General features: G+C 39.2%; 1 protein-coding gene across 1 annotated transcript in view; it reads left to right on the top strand.

Annotated features, from left to right (window-relative positions):
* Positions 1-15,727, top strand: part of cachd1 (cache domain containing 1) — a 73,201-nt gene that overhangs the window by 10,074 nt on the left and 47,400 nt on the right. The gene's annotated exons all lie outside the window — the stretch shown is intronic.

The raw sequence follows: 15,727 nt of genomic DNA, 5'->3' as shown, positions 1-15,727 counted from the left end.
AAGCATATGGAAATGATAATTAGGACTAGAGGATCATCTGTATGGCCCTAGTATTTTAGGAATTAGCATGGATTTAGAACTGGTGTCACCCTTTACTAGAATTCTTTGAACAAGCAACAGCAGTAATGGGTATAGGGCATATGTTTAGTGTATGAACAAATATGCCTTGAACATTTTGTGATTTTTAGTTACCAACTGGTAGTTCAATGTTAAATTAAGAGACAACAGTATAAGAGAAGTAGGAGTTTTATAGCCAAAGAGTGCTGTTTCTTCCAGACACAATAGACAAGATGTTCAGGCATGGTTCATGACAAAACACATAATTCTACCTTTTCTCATACAGAAAGTCTTTGTGTTGTGCACATTGACTCTTTCTGCAAGATAAAGGGCTTGTTTATCTACACTGGGAAGTCAAAACACTTGAGGAAGCTTGTAGTGTCTCGGTGTGTTACTGTGGATGGTAGGAAATGGTGTCTTTGTACTGGTAATGCCCCAATATCTTTACATGTAAGAGTTACTGTTATGATTCAGAATTACAGTATCATTAGCAGATCTGCAACATTTCTAAACACATTTGATTGCATATGGGAAGTGCAGTCCTGTTGTTTGGGTTCACTTGCCTTTGCTTTGTGAAAAAGTTAAATTTTCCTTTTTATTCCTAGAGCCAGATCGTAATCTTCCTACATCTGCTTCGGTGACAAAACCAATGTACTGTATGTGTTTCTAAAATGCAAGTAAAACACATTTATGTAACGTCCATTAGCTTCATACCTTTTTTTTTTCTTCCTCCCCCTGGAATAAACAGTTCTTTGCCAGGTTATTTTAGTTTCCGATCTGCTGAATCGGAGCTCTTCTCATCTTTGCATTGTTCTTGGCTTTAAAGGTTCGGCTGCCGCCCTCATTTCAGATTTATTCCCTGGCTTTCTAGATGAAACTGGAAGTGACCTCAGATGCAGTTTCAACCCCTGCGCCCTTTCGCTAGCACTTAGTTGTTAGAGAGATGAAAGAAGGGATGATTCTTTTGAAAGAGACCCACTAATTGGGAGCCAGTGAGGAGAGTGCATGGCTTTGAATCTGATAGGAAAAAAAATGGCAAGAGAAACACACAACAGCTGTGTTTTGCTATTACAGCTTTAAAGTTCAGGACAAAGCCTGCCAAGGACATAGTCATTTTATACGCCTGGAGTTGCTTGTAATATAACACCAGTGGAAAATGTATTTTGTGTTAGACATAAGACCGTACATTTCCTTGTAGTGATATGTAAATATAAGTGGGTTCCACAAAGGAATCAGATTGAGTTTGCCAGAGTTAAAGCAACACGCATTTGTGTTCTTATGTCTTTTCTAAATCAGAGTGCCTCTCTATGTGGGTTTGAGCCGTAGCCTCTGAAAAACCACACCTCGCCAGTGGCAAATGCTTTAATTTATTAATGGAGTCTGTGTCTGCAATTTAACGGCAGAATCTATAAAAGTTGTCAGATATTAAAGGAGATAAAATCTCTGTAACATTGTTTTCACATGTCTACTCATCGTATAAATTATGTATAGCTCTTGATTTATGTTTAAAAGTTTGTTTCGGGAGGGGAAAATAGGAAAGTTTTACTGTGATTGTATATATCTTCATTTTGCATAATGGTAGTTTGCAATTCTTTTTGAATTTCTGACATATGGACCTTATTTGAAAAAAAAACAGGCATTCATCCCCAAAAAAGGTTTATAATAGTCACTTCCCTCAAAGTTCGTTGATGAAAAAGCTGTCTCAGGCAACACAGACCTAAAGAAAGGTCTGCTGTATCTCTGGTAGATTTTTATAGAAAGGATGTAAAATGGCCAAATGGCTTTCACACTTATCTTTCTCAGTCCTAGTTTCACGCCAAATACCCAAGAGACTGTTATGGTGGCTTGCTAAGTAAATGATTAACATCTTCTAAAAGGTTAAGAGGACATTTGGTCCCCAGCACTAGTTTAAAGCTTTTTATGTAGCCTGTATGCAGCACAACTAAATGTTTTCTTATGTATTAAAGTCTTTATTAGGTAGTATTTGAACAGCTGATCTTACACTGTTAGCAACCATTGGCATTGCAAAATCCTGCATCTGTGTTTGTGCTGTAATTAACTTTTATGGCGAGAAGTATAAACTTCAAAAACAAGCGCTATTAATTTGTACCAGAACAAGTTTCCATCTGGATACTATTTTCTAGGCAAAATGTTTCTAATTTCACATGGCAAAATTCAGGTATTTTGCTTCCGGACAAGTGTAGATATCAATGCTCATGAACAGAGGGTTAAAAAAATATACAATACAGCCCTGGGTGCTTTCGGGTATATCTTCCAAAAGAGAGAAATCGGCCTCTTTGAAAGCCCGCAACAAAATCCTGAAAATCATCATGTGATACAGCCATAGTGCAAAGCATTAGCGGTCTCGCACTCTTTTCCAAAATCAGTCTTGGGTTGTAATGCTTTTTCCCCCTCAGTTTTAGAGGCATTTCTTCCTTTTGTTTCATGCTACAACCCTAAGAAACGAGGTAATGGTGAGTGTGTGTGGGGGAGTGGGAGACAGGAGATGAGAGAAAGTTCATCTGATCCTGAAAAATGTGGTTGTGGCCTTCCTGGGACTCTGGGGGGGTTTGCACACCTTTTCATCTGCTGTATTATATTGGCAGTGGCTGAAGCAGACATGTTATCTGGGTTTCTGCCTGTTTATCTCTTCAACAGCCTTGGGGACAGCTTGTTAGTTCCCTGGCTACTTGTGAAGCAGGATAATGTAAAATTAATGTATAAAGAGAGGCTCAGCGGTGTGACACTGAGAATGTAGGTCATCAACAGCAGCACACGGGATTTCAAACCTGCTTCATGTGTATGTATTTTGTATATGCATATAACAACCGAGTGTGATTAGTTAAGGTATTCCAATCCCATGGGCAAGATGTGGATATTGTTAGTGGGGGGGTGGGTTATTTGCCAGTAATAAAGTAAGATTTACATTTTTCTATTTTTGTTATGTGGGAAAGGCATTGCCGAGTGTTGTCTTGGGTGTCCAGTATACATGCTCACTGAGAACCTGCTAGGTGCTAGATTTTTTAAGAGTGCTTGTGTATACATAATCGTGTGTGTGTGCCTGGATGTGAAAGTACACGAGTATGAATAATGGACTAATATTCAAGTATTCAGACAGGTAAAATGTCTGTTCGAATGCTTTGATCAACATTCGGTTATGAACTCATTTCAGAAACGGTTGTGCATTATTTTTTGAGGAAGGAGTAAAAATTACTCCAATAGTATTTGTAAGCACAATGACAAGAATTGAGAGCAGGTCTTTTTCTGAGACTGTTATTTTCTTATCAAGCTCTGTATTGTCTGAAGGGAAATAGGACAAACTCGCTGAAGAGCATTTTGGTTTCACAGTTGAAAACTGCTGAGTCCGATCTTTAGGGCATCTCTTGGCTGAGAAAGAGTCTGAATATAGAGTAGCACTCATTACAAACATTTTGGATCTTTGACAAACAGAGTTAGGTTTACTGAGGATACAGTGAGCATTGCTGTTAATGCTTGACTACTTTCAAGTCTGCCTTGTGTAGGTCAGATGAAATCACGGGTAGAGAACCAGGCATGTCTTGCGTGGTCTATACCTCTTTTAAAAATAGACTTTCTCTGGCTAGCTTCTGGTGAGGTGCATACTGTCTAGCGATCCTTCATCACAACTTGAAAAATATACACTTGGCACTTGATTGTGGAAAGTGAAAGAAATGGCTACAGAAAATTAGCACATTTATCAAGAATCTGTGTTCCCCAGTTAAATTTGTGTCATTAGTTTTAATTTAGTTGCAGAACTTTGAGTAAACAGACTCATCGAAAGTCATCTTTTCTCTGAACATGTCAATATGATTAGCATTTAAATGAGAATTTCTGAACACCACTTTGACAATACAGTGTTATTACATTTGCTCTACTGTAGCAAAGTTTAATTAAAGTTGAAATTTTTGGTTGTTGCTCTGGGTGATAAATGTTTTTTACATGAAAGGAAAGGCTCTGCTCTTAAGTTTTTTTTCTTATCTAATAAATAATAATGTTTGTAGAAGTTGTTTTATTGTGTAACACTGTTCTGATTGGTCTTTGTTAAAGCTTGATGTGGCCATAAATGATCATATTACCATCATGAATGTTCTTAATTATAAATTAAGACAAATCCTGCAGAACATATTCTGCTGTGCTGGCGTTCACGTCTTCATTGTTCACATGCAGTTTTGTGTTAAATAAAGTGTACAACATTATGTCTGTAAATCAGATATATTGTGATAAACTGTAGTTATATTGCAGTAAGATAAGATCAATTTCTTGCATTCGGAATTTGTCTTTTAGCATACCCCAACTTGCTCTCCATGAGACACACAGGCACACAGACAGGGAGAGAAGCTTGGGGTCAGAGCGCAGGCTCAGCCATTTATATACCACCCCAGGAGCAGCTGGGGTTAAGGGCCTTGCTCAGGGGCCCAAGGGAGTAGGTTTTTTCTGCCGGCTGTGGGATTTGAACCGGCAACCTTCCAGCCACAGGCGCAGATCCTTAGCCACAGTGCCACCACTCCACCCTTATATACAGTACGTTCAAACCGGGGATTTTCAAACTGGGGGTCCCCTACAACCAAAAGCTAACCTTTTTACTCCTCATCTAATGTGTGAAATCGTTAGTCAGACATCGAATCTAGAGTTTATCTGGACCTGTTATTCTGCTTTTCATTTTTCTAATTAATGTTGGCATTATTTATAGTTACAGATTTATTTAAATTTGGGTTTCTTAATGAGTGAGATTGGTTGTGGAGAGATCCTACAATGACAAAAAAACCAAAGAACCCTCTTCAAAGCCATTCAGAAAATGCACCTCATTTCAGCAGCACTTTGATTTTTTCCCCTCATTGTTTAAAAACCCATCTACATACAAGGCTCTCTAATTGCTAAACTATGTGTTGTTCTGTATTCCATTTGAGTTCTAATAATTCCTCAAGCTAATTACATTTTTAAATTGGCTTCTGTAGCTGCTCCTGGAAAAGGATTCTTTGAAGAAAAATCATTTGAAAATGAGGCATGTATAAAAAGTGGAATATCCATGAGATTTTATAATGTTTAGCCTCTCTTTCATCCTACTGCCACCCACACTAAAACAAAATGTTCCTGAATTCACTGGTTCAAAAAATATCCTGCAACTATATTTTTTCCAAGACATTAAAGGATTTGTTTTTTTTATTTTCAAATTCAACTAATCTAATATTGCTAAACAATATGATATTCTAAAAGGCTTTCATAAGACACTCAGGATAAAGATCACTATACTGACACTGATTTAATTCACTGAATGTAGTCTTGAGCCCCTGGTATTAGAAATGTGAAGATTTCACATTTAGATATATCAGATATAAGCAGATGAGTGCAATGATTTTCTGTATTCTGGGTCTGGCCTTTTACAGAACTTCCTGTGTCTGTTTCAACAGTATGTTCCACTGTAGTCACTAAGGAACAACCACTGGTTTGTTTCATGTTGTTTTACAATGCACTGGGTGATGATGATACAGAATGCTAAGAATTAAAAACTAGTTACTGGTTTACCTTAAAAGCTGAAAAACCTTATTTATGCTTGGAAAAATAACGAGTTACTTTTTTGCCATAAACATTGCAGGTTTAAATCAAAGACATTTTGCATTGTTCTGGTCTTTGAACTCAAAGACTTTCCCTCTTTATGCAGAAATTCTATTTATATTAGAAGAACACATTAATGTTGTGAAACACCTGGCAACAACTCAAGCTTTCATTAGAAAAAAATAGGAAAATGTTTATCTGCTATAACATGTCTTATTGGCCACTCCATAAGGCTGTGATTGATCTTGAGTTGTGATCAATTTTTAGAGGATTCTGATTGATATAAATTAATAATTTATAAGTGACACATTTGTTTTCTTTTTACCCACATATAACTTTAACAATTTTAAGTTATCAGTAATAGAAAACACTAGAGGGGTCTTTGGGTAAATTATTATTGCTAGTGACATACAAGACTCATTGTCTATATAATGTCTTAGGCTTTTGTACAGTAGAGTATATAAATATGAAGTCAGTTTATAGACATCCCCTAAAGCTACAATCCTAATTCTGAAGATTGCAGCAGCTGTGTTCTTGCTTAGTGCTAAAACTTTAGGAAGGAACGCGACCTGTGTTTCAGATGGCTCCTTTATTTTGTACGGCGAGAGAAATCTTATTTACATTTTTAGTAGACGCTAACTATGCTCACAATATGTTGTTCCCATGCCTCTGACAAGGAGCATTGAATGCTCTAACAATTACACGCCAACTAACACACAGTGCTGTTCATTTGAGTTGAATGTACTGTAGCAAATCAAATCATTAAAGGGAGCAGTTGCTGTGTTTCTCCTTTTTTTAAGTGTGCAATTAAAGGTGGTGTCTAAGTAGAGTAAATTCTTAATATTCTTTAGTGTTTGTTTTTTGGCATTATTTTAAATATTTTTTTTCTCGCATAAAATTGTCCGTTATGCCTGGGTCTCCTGGGTGGCTTATTGGTAAAGACACTTGCCCAAGTTTAGATTGAGTTCTTTGATCAAGGTCTTGGGTTGAAGCCAGGGTCATGCTAGTATACTGTGACTGGGATTCCCTAAGAGTTGGCAGACCCCTCACTGAGTGCTACAGAAGGTATAGTTGGCCAGAGCTCTCTTGGCTCTCTGGAAACATGCCGGGGTTTGAGGTGCTGTCAATGCGTGATGCACCTCTGCTTTACTGTTGACTCGGAACAAGTTGACTCAGAACAAGGCTGTGGTCCCGGTAATGTGATTTTTAATTCGTACTGGAAGCATTTACCCTGGTTCTGAGCACTACATTGTAGATATTTTTTCAAGGTTTGACACTTGGGTAGGTTGTGAAATGGCTTGAGGAAATTAATGAAGAATGGGGCATGTACTAAAAAGCATTACAAAGACTAAAAACTGAGCGCAAATTCTGTTGGAAAACACTTTTATTTCATCTAGGTTTCTGTATGTGACACATGCTGCCGTATGAAAACAGCTGCTGTGTCTGAGAGAGGAACGGTCTAGGTAGACAAGCACATTAGCCCTACAGGTATCATTTGAGCATGAGCATGTTAGATTCAGTGAGGCTCAGCAGTGTCTGAAATGCCTAAAAATATGTTGAGTCTAACTCCCTATCAAGGTAGTAAACTCCATTACAGCATAGGAACAAGTAATAGATTTATGCTGAAAAAAAGAAGAAAGAAAACACCAACGTTTCGGCCGTAGAGCCTTCTTCAGCATCCATTACAGCATGTTGTACGACGTGAAAAGTTTAGTTGAAGAAGAAAAGGAACATTCTTCAAAGACCACAGTCTCTTCTCTCCTCTAGATTATGGCGACATGGTCTCATTTTGTTCCATATTTGCAGTAGGGTTTATGTGGTCTTTCATCAAGATTACCTTCTCTGTTTGGATATCTAACAAAGGAGGAGGAGTGATTTTGTTTGTTGCAACAAAAGGTCCTCAGCAAAAGTTAAAAACATTGGTTATGAATTCCCAGAACCAGCAGCACTAGCTTACTTTGAATAATGTTTAACGAGAGGTTACATTTAACAATTATTTTTAATGAGAGGTTAAGTAACCCAATACAGAATTAAATCTGTTGACTGTTCAAAAGGATCTGGCAAACTAAATATGCGATCATTATGGCACTGCTTATATGGTTCGTTAATGCACTGATTGCAGTAGTCTTATTTAAAAGCTTTCTCTGTAGATGTGAAAAGTGTCATATTAATTATCCAAGTAATATGAGGATTGAGGTAACAATCTTATAAATGAAGGAAAGTATTTTTTATTGTTCTCTTTGTGGTGAATGTGTGTACTTCACGCAGGTGAAGTAATCTGGATACATTTTAAGACTATTACTGCTCTGGTCTGTTCTAGAGAGGGGGCGAGGAGTGTGTGGTGTAAGATGATATATATACTCCAAATAAAATGCTGGAAACAGGGCACATGGGGAATACATTTTTATATAAGGACGCAAGCTGTCCTTGAGGTTGCAGGCTCTTGTTTCTTTCATGCTGTGATTTTCTGCAAGAGATGCTTATGTGGGTAATAACCATAAAGCGTTGAACCATAAGTCATTAAGTGCTTTTTTCTGAAAGCTTATAAATCAAGAAATTCCAATATTCCAACTCGGCCTGGTCAAAAACAGACGTATTGTCACACCACTGTCAGTACCTTGTTCAGTCATGGCCACATCTTTTGAGCCAATTCTGTATTTGTTTAAAGTGTAAATATTTATTTCTGATTTTTGTGCCTGTATGAAAATTCCGAGCCTTATGTCACCCAATCCCCCCTCACTCAGTGCTGATCTATTGACGAGCGTTAGGGGGGGGAAGCTAACTTTGTAGAGCCCCAACAATCCTGGGCACATGCTGAGGATTTCACATTCAATAAAGCTGGACCTGTGTGAAGCTCCACCTCATTGGCTGCCTGTGTGCAGCCCACATAACAGCTTACCAGAGCTCCACCTCAGAATATTTGAGGCCCAGGGTGCAAATCTGTGCCTCAGGGGGGCTGGTATCAAGAAGATTCATGTTTTTCTTTCTATGGTATAGCTGTATGTTTGTTTTGGTTGTCTTAATAGCACAACACTCCACTCGCTTGCAAAAAAAAATCAGTATGCGGTTACTTCAGTTGTTCTGGCACCTGGCAAAGAGATGAGATGAGATTAGATTGAGTTGTTCAAACTGCTTTTCCCCATTCATATTGTTTATTGGCTTCCAGTTATGCTGAGCAGGAACCTAGAGATCTTCAGCAAATTTTCTTAATTAGGGCTACAGATGAAGTTAGTGTGTTCTTATGACAGACCGAATACAATGCAACATACGGCAACAAATGGAATTATGTACATGTGAGTCATTTATTAGAACACAGGTTATGAATTTGGGTTTCAACTGTACTGTATTATTCTGTGCAAACTGCTTGCTGGGATATCATTAGCTACGGTGCACATTCTTCGTCCTTCTTCGCTTACGTGGTCAGTGACACGCTGAAAATATCATGCTCCTTTCGGTATAAATGTTTTTGACCTACAAAGAGAAGAATTAGGCTACAGCTAGTGATCTTTAAGCAGGGAGTTCAAAAAGTAAATTGTTCTATTTTTCTGCATTGAGCTCAGAGTCACTGATAACATTATAACAGATGAGCTTTCCTTGCAGCCTCATTATAATGATAATGCAGGTTCATAACATTAGAGTGTTTTTTTCTTTATTTTGTCAGCAGGTTGTGTGTCAGTGTTTTTTGTGTGGAACAGTGTTTTTGCAGATCCACTGTGACAGTGGCTTGTTTATGATGACCTTTTTCAAGGCACAGCACAATAGCTGAACTTCTTCGAAACACTTGCTTCATTTCACAAGTGTGTCAGGCCCTTGAGTGAGTTTAAATACATGTCCAAGTTAAGAAAATGTTTCATGTCATGATGCACCGCAGTCTTAAAGCACCTCACTATTAAGTGTCGTACGTCTGCAGTAAATTACTCAATATTTCTGGGCACAGGCGTTTGGGGGTGCTTTTATAGGAGATTTTATACAGATCAGTCCAGAAGGAGTTTTAATTGTTCATGAGGACCTTAATAGTTTTAAGCAATTAATTAGTGAAAGCTTTCCTCATTAAGACTGAGTAGTAGCCATTGTTTGTTTTTCCCCACAAAATGTTGCATATACAGTAACAGTTCCTATGGAACAGGAGACGTTTTCTGCTTCAGAAAATGGCCTATTTGTTTACATATTCCTTCTTATATGATTATGTATGCAAAGTAACTTTTGACAAAGGAATCAAGTTCATATGGCTTTCTATCTGATGTTAGTGTGTGCATTTTCACTGTAAATGCACCGAAAATTAACTGGCAATTTTTAATCAACATGGAATTTCAAATCGGCAGAATTTGAAAAACACCAAAATTAAAAGGGAATGAAAAGCATAAAAGGCTGTGTACTCTTTTAGTAATCTTTCTGGTAGATCTTCTTCTAGTATAGGGGTTTAATTCTCTGGGGTTATGCTGGTTACTGGCGCATTGTGCTATAGTTTCACTGAAATAAGTTGCCAAGGATGTAAACGCTGCTCCAGCGCTTGAAACTGAGCTTTTATTTGGCTTCTTGTAAGTAAACTCTCTCCTACTCATTTCCAGGTCAAGGTTAGAGGTCTCCTCTATTGAGCCACGTCTTCATTAAAAAAAACACTGTAGTTCTGCTGCTGGCGCTTTTGATCTATGTGGAAACGTTCGGAAAAGATGGCTGCCTCTTTGAAATTCAGCGGGCGGGAGCCAGACAGCACGAGCTCCCTAGCATGCAGGCCCCTGTTAGAGACTAATTGACACCGACAGCTCTTCTTTACTTTGGGGGCATTCTTCTCCAGGCTTTAGTCCTCGTGTTGAATATGAAAAAGAAGATATGCACAGTTTTTAACAGGGTGTGCGATTGTCCCCCCTCCCCCCCTCCTGTTTTATTTCCTGCCTTGCTGCCACTCGCTAGACAACCTGTAGTCGCTTCTGCTACACTGGAGACGCGGGCGCTTGGAATCTGCCCTGGGCAAAAACTAACTGCAGGATGGCTATTTGTTCTTTAGGGGACAAAGTGCCAAGGCCAGGACTAGTATAGATGCAGTATGCCTTCTAACAGCAAGGACAATACAAGGGTGATTTTCATACTCATACTGCTTTTTTTTGACAATAATAACCTTTGACCCTACGTCCACACTGGAATTCTTAGAAATTAACGATTGCATGCTGATGTACGCTAGCAAGGCGTTATTCGCTGTAATGCTTGCTTGCCTGCGGTGTAAGGGGAGTAGACACTCCCCTGCTTGACAGGGAGACACGTTCCTGAAATCTGCTGGCAGCCTCCTTTACGAAAGAGGGCATTCCTCTATGACAGGCTGATAAAGACGTTGACAGCTCTCTCCGAGAAAATGTTGCCATGTGTGCTGCAGTGGGAGCGCGATGTGTGATGACACTGCTGGCATTTCAGCTTCCAAAGAGACAGGAGGTCAGGAAGACCCGAGGCAGATTTTTTTTTACTCATCATCTCTCAGTTGTAGAACCACCACAGAAGCAGTAAAGGGTTGCTAATGGTAGGATGTTTTCCCACAGTTGTGCACAAAGAACTGTTTTACTGCTTGTTTGTTGAGACGCATGGAAGCAAATCAGTGGAGGCCATTTCAACATTCAGTTCTAGCCTATTTAGTGATCCATGGATTTCAACCAGCTGTTTCTTGAATGAAGCCAAAGTATAAGCTGGATAGCTTGTTCCATTCAACCACAACCCTTTGGGTAATGACGCGCCTCCTCTTCTTGCTTCACCGTTGACTTTGAAGAACTCCTCTGGGCTGATTTTATGTATGCATTTGTACAAATATACCTCCTTATTAGTTGCATAGATCAAGCACATAAGATCACCAAAATTACTTGGTAATGCTCCTGATTTTCATGGTCCAGTAATGTCAAAGTGTTTCTTCTGAAATTGCTTTGTTGAGACATTGTTGTGTTTTGAGTCTGACAGAGCAGTACTGTACTTTATTTGGAAATATAAAGCAGTTGAAAAATAGTGTTTTTCCTTATTCTGTGCATTTTCATCAGATATTAATAGTTTGTGTATTTATGGCAAGTTGGTTTTTGAATCGCCATCCAGTGGTAATTATCCAGTGGTGTTTCCAAACAACCTAGAGTCAACAGTAAGTGATACTTTGAGACTGCTGCTTTTATATGTGTTTACCTGTGATTTTTGGCACTGTGGCTCTCTGCATTGGTTATAGCCATAGCTTATTAATGATCCACATCTGAAGCTCTCTTCCATTTTATTTGGACCAGGATACATAGCAATATCCAAAGATGACTTATAATGTGGGCAGCAATGCATCATACTCCACATTTCTCATCATTGAAGGCCTTTTGTGATAGCCTTTGTTTGTCCAGACGGCAGTCATGTTAGTCTTCCTTCACCGTAGACAAGGTTTCCTGTGAATACCCATTAAAGCAAGCCAACAGAATGTGTCAATTGGAAAGAATAAGCACAAAAAATGAATAAAAAACACTGACCTCTTTCAACCTGTTTATTTGGGTGTCGATTAAGTTAAAACCCACAATTTCTTTAAAACCTGGAAGCTACATAATGGCATTTTGTGACACTGAAAATGAAATGTGGCTGTTAAAGCAGCAGACTGAAAATTTCAGAAAAACATCAGCATAGTTTCTCAAAGTAAGCTTAAATGGCTTAAGTATTAAGAGCATTTGTTTGCTGCCTGACTTTAACACACTTGAAAGACCACCCTGACTCACCTCTGATCTCACATTTTTATGTTAAAGACCATCAGTCCCTCCAAACTTGCCTGGCAGGTTCCTACAGCCTGAGGATGTGGTTCATTGACTAAAGCAGTGCACATTCAACTCTGGGTAAATGCTCCTAAAGTAAAACCAGATTGTTATCCACAAAGGATAACGGAGTCTCAAGGTATAAGATTGAAAGTTTTGGCTTGTGTGGCTAAGACTAAAATTTGTTTCAGCACTTTCTGTAAAGTTGCATTATTCATCCGTTTGAAGAAAGGAGATTTGTGATTTTTTGTTTGCTTAGCCTAGTTTCAAAAACAGCTTATTGTTTAATTAAAAGCAATGTTGGTAATTACCCATCATTAAATGATTAGTTTCTTCTTTCCCTGGGCTGAACTTGATGAGCTTAACTCATCGGCCCCTTACGGGACAGAAGTTGAAACGTGATGTACGGCGGATGTAGTAGACTATTTAGATGTGGCAGCAGTAGGCTTGCAACAGGCATTTAGAGCAGACTCCTTGTGAGGCTCTCTAGAATGTGTAAAGGAGTGTGACAAGTCCAGTGTAGATCAGACAGTTTGTGCTGAGAGAGGCTACCGGGTCCTGGGGTGGACTGATGAGTTTGGTCTGCGGGAGGTCTTAGCTGGATCAGGTACTGTACAGCAGCTGACTCCAGTCCGGGAGTCTTTCTTTGCCAGTGCATACTTTGGGCAGTGGGCTTAGAACAAACAACATAAACCAGATTTGATTTTCCTCACTGCCCGCTTAATAAAAAACATGCCAGCCTGTATGATTCTTTACCCAATCATTTCTGATTGTTTTTGTGTTTCCAAATTGTTTGCACATGCAAACGTTAGAGGGGGGGGATGCATGAAAGTAAGTGGGGTGTGTGAGCCACAAAGAAAGTAATGGTTAATTTCACACACCTGAAAAAGGCACTATGGCTGAAACATCATTATTTTTCATTATTATTATTATTATTATTTAATTTCCATTGTGGAATTAACCTATTCTTAACTTTACTTATTGTTTGTATATCCCAGGGTATTTTCACATTTGTAGTTGTGGTTGAAGATTTTTAGCACTAGTTTTTAAAAACTCTTGTTTTTACTTCTGTTTTATTATTTTCTGGCTTGGTTTCTTTTCTTTCTCTTGAATGTGTCACTGAGTATAAATGTTACCATTTTCACTTTACTTAAACACCTAGACTAGTTTTTGAGAAGCTCCATTAAAAACTGCTTTCAGATGGTACTGCGTCAAATTGTTGTTCTTCAAGTCACTGCTCACGATTGACTTGAGGCTGCCTCAGACTGAGTATTTGGAGAATGACCAAGAACTGGAACGCCTTTTCTCTCTTCCAGTTTTGATTTTTAGCAAGCTTGGAGTAACGGCTAATAGAAATCTTTGCCACTAGACTCGCACGTTTTTGTTCCTCATACACATGCACATTAATTTTGCTTCAGCGAGTGTAGCAGATGTTTACTGTGGAGAGCCACAGTGACGTAATCCATTCTGCAAGTTGTTTTCAGATAAAATTCTATGATTCGGACTTGAAAGGAATGCCACAGGTTAAAGCAAACTGGAAGATTTACACGCTTAACCCATAGAAAATGAGCTTAAGTTGCCAGAATTGGAGACTGCTTGAAGAAATGTCTTGATTGTACTCTGAGCTTGAGGGACTAAATCCTTACAGATGTTTTATGTCCCACTTTCCTTTATGCCTTCATGGTTATGGCATTGTAAACAGCCGATGACCTTTGAAAATTTCCTGCACCCAAGACAGATGGGTTTTCCGTTTGTTTGCCACACTGACACCCCAATTAAAGAAAATGAAGAGTGCTCCATGGAAACGTCAGTACAAACTTGAGTTCAGCTGCTTTTGGAATATGTCTAGAACTCTGCAGCTAGACTTTTAACTCGCACCGAACCCTGGCAGCTTGTCACACCTCCTACACTTAAATCACTACGTTGGTTGCCTATAAAGTCACATTTTCAATATAAAATCTTGTTACTGGCCTTTAAGACTCGAAAGAATCTGGCTCCGTCAGGCATTTGCCAGCAGCCATATCACCCTGCAACTCACAACTGGCAACCCACTGAAGCTAAGCAGGTGTGAGCCTGGTTAGTAACTGGATGGGAGACCTCCTGGGAAAAACTAAGGTTGCTGCTGGAAGAGGTGTTAGTGGGGCCAGCAGGGGGTGCTCACCCTGCGGTCTATGTGGGTCCTAATGCCCAAGTATAGCGATGGGGACACTATACTGTAAACAGGCGCCGTCCTTCGGATGAGACGTAAAACCGAGGCCCTGACTCTCTGTAGTCATTAAAAATCCCAGGGCGTTTCTCGAAAAGAGTAGGGGTGTAACCCCGGCATCCTGGCCAAATTTCCCATTGGCCCTTACCAATCATGGCCTCCTAATTATCCCCATCTATGAATTGGCTTCATTACTCTGCTCTCCTCCCCACTAATAGCTGATGTGTGGTGAGCGTTCTGGCACACTATGGCTGCCATCCAGGTGGATGCTGCACATTGGTGGTGGTGGAGGGGAGTCCCCATTACCTGTAAAGTGCTTTGAGTGGTGTCCAGAAAAGCGCTATATAAGTGTTAGCAATTATTATTATTATTATTATCTCTGCAATCCTTCCTGTTTACTCTCCCTCCTGTAGGCCCCAGTCAGTTGAGGCTGGTCGTATACTCACTGTCCCCAGGACTAAATCTCAAAACTGTGGTGACCATGCCTTTTCCATCGCTGCACCATTGTGATGGAATGCCCTTCATCTGACTATATGAGAGAAATCTGTTGACTCATCAAATCAATTTTTTTTTTGCTAGGGCCCATGTCTGCTGGCAGTTTATTCCATCACTTATTTAGTTTTTTTTTCTCTTTTTGTTATCACTACGTACAGAGTCCTTGGGTTTGGGAAGGCACCTTATAAACAAGTTATTATTATTTGCTGGATTACATCACTTGAGAATTGTTTCCCAGCTTTCATAAGAAAGTTCAAGTTTGACACAAGTCTTTTTTTAAAAATAAAACGACACAAAATTAATCATGGCCATTTCTTTAAGGAAGACTTAAGGAGAGGGCCGATTGTTGTCTGACTATTACAAAAGGTAGGAAACTTTACAAGCTGATTGTTTACTCCAGAGCCAAATATGAAGTATCAGTCCTTCCTCTGAATGCTGGGTTAGAAAAATAACATACAGCATCTGTATACTGCTGTGGTAAGTTCTCACATTCTTCTATATCCAGTAAAGAGGATTCGGTGTTATGTTTGGTACATCTGAGCTTATTCAGCAACATCTAGAACACAAAGGCCAAGTGAGCACAAGGCCACCTTTTTAGGAAAGTTTAGCGGTTAAGTTTAGTTTTTGGAGACTTGTTGTCAAGCCTCTTTCG

This window comes from Atractosteus spatula, chromosome 11 (genome assembly GCF_055471065.1).
Source record: "Atractosteus spatula isolate fAtrSpa1 chromosome 11, fAtrSpa1.hap1, whole genome shotgun sequence".
Lineage (NCBI taxonomy): Eukaryota > Metazoa > Chordata > Actinopteri > Semionotiformes > Lepisosteidae > Atractosteus > Atractosteus spatula.
Note: the sequence above shows the minus strand (reverse complement) of the source record. Positions and strands in the feature narration are given on the sequence as shown.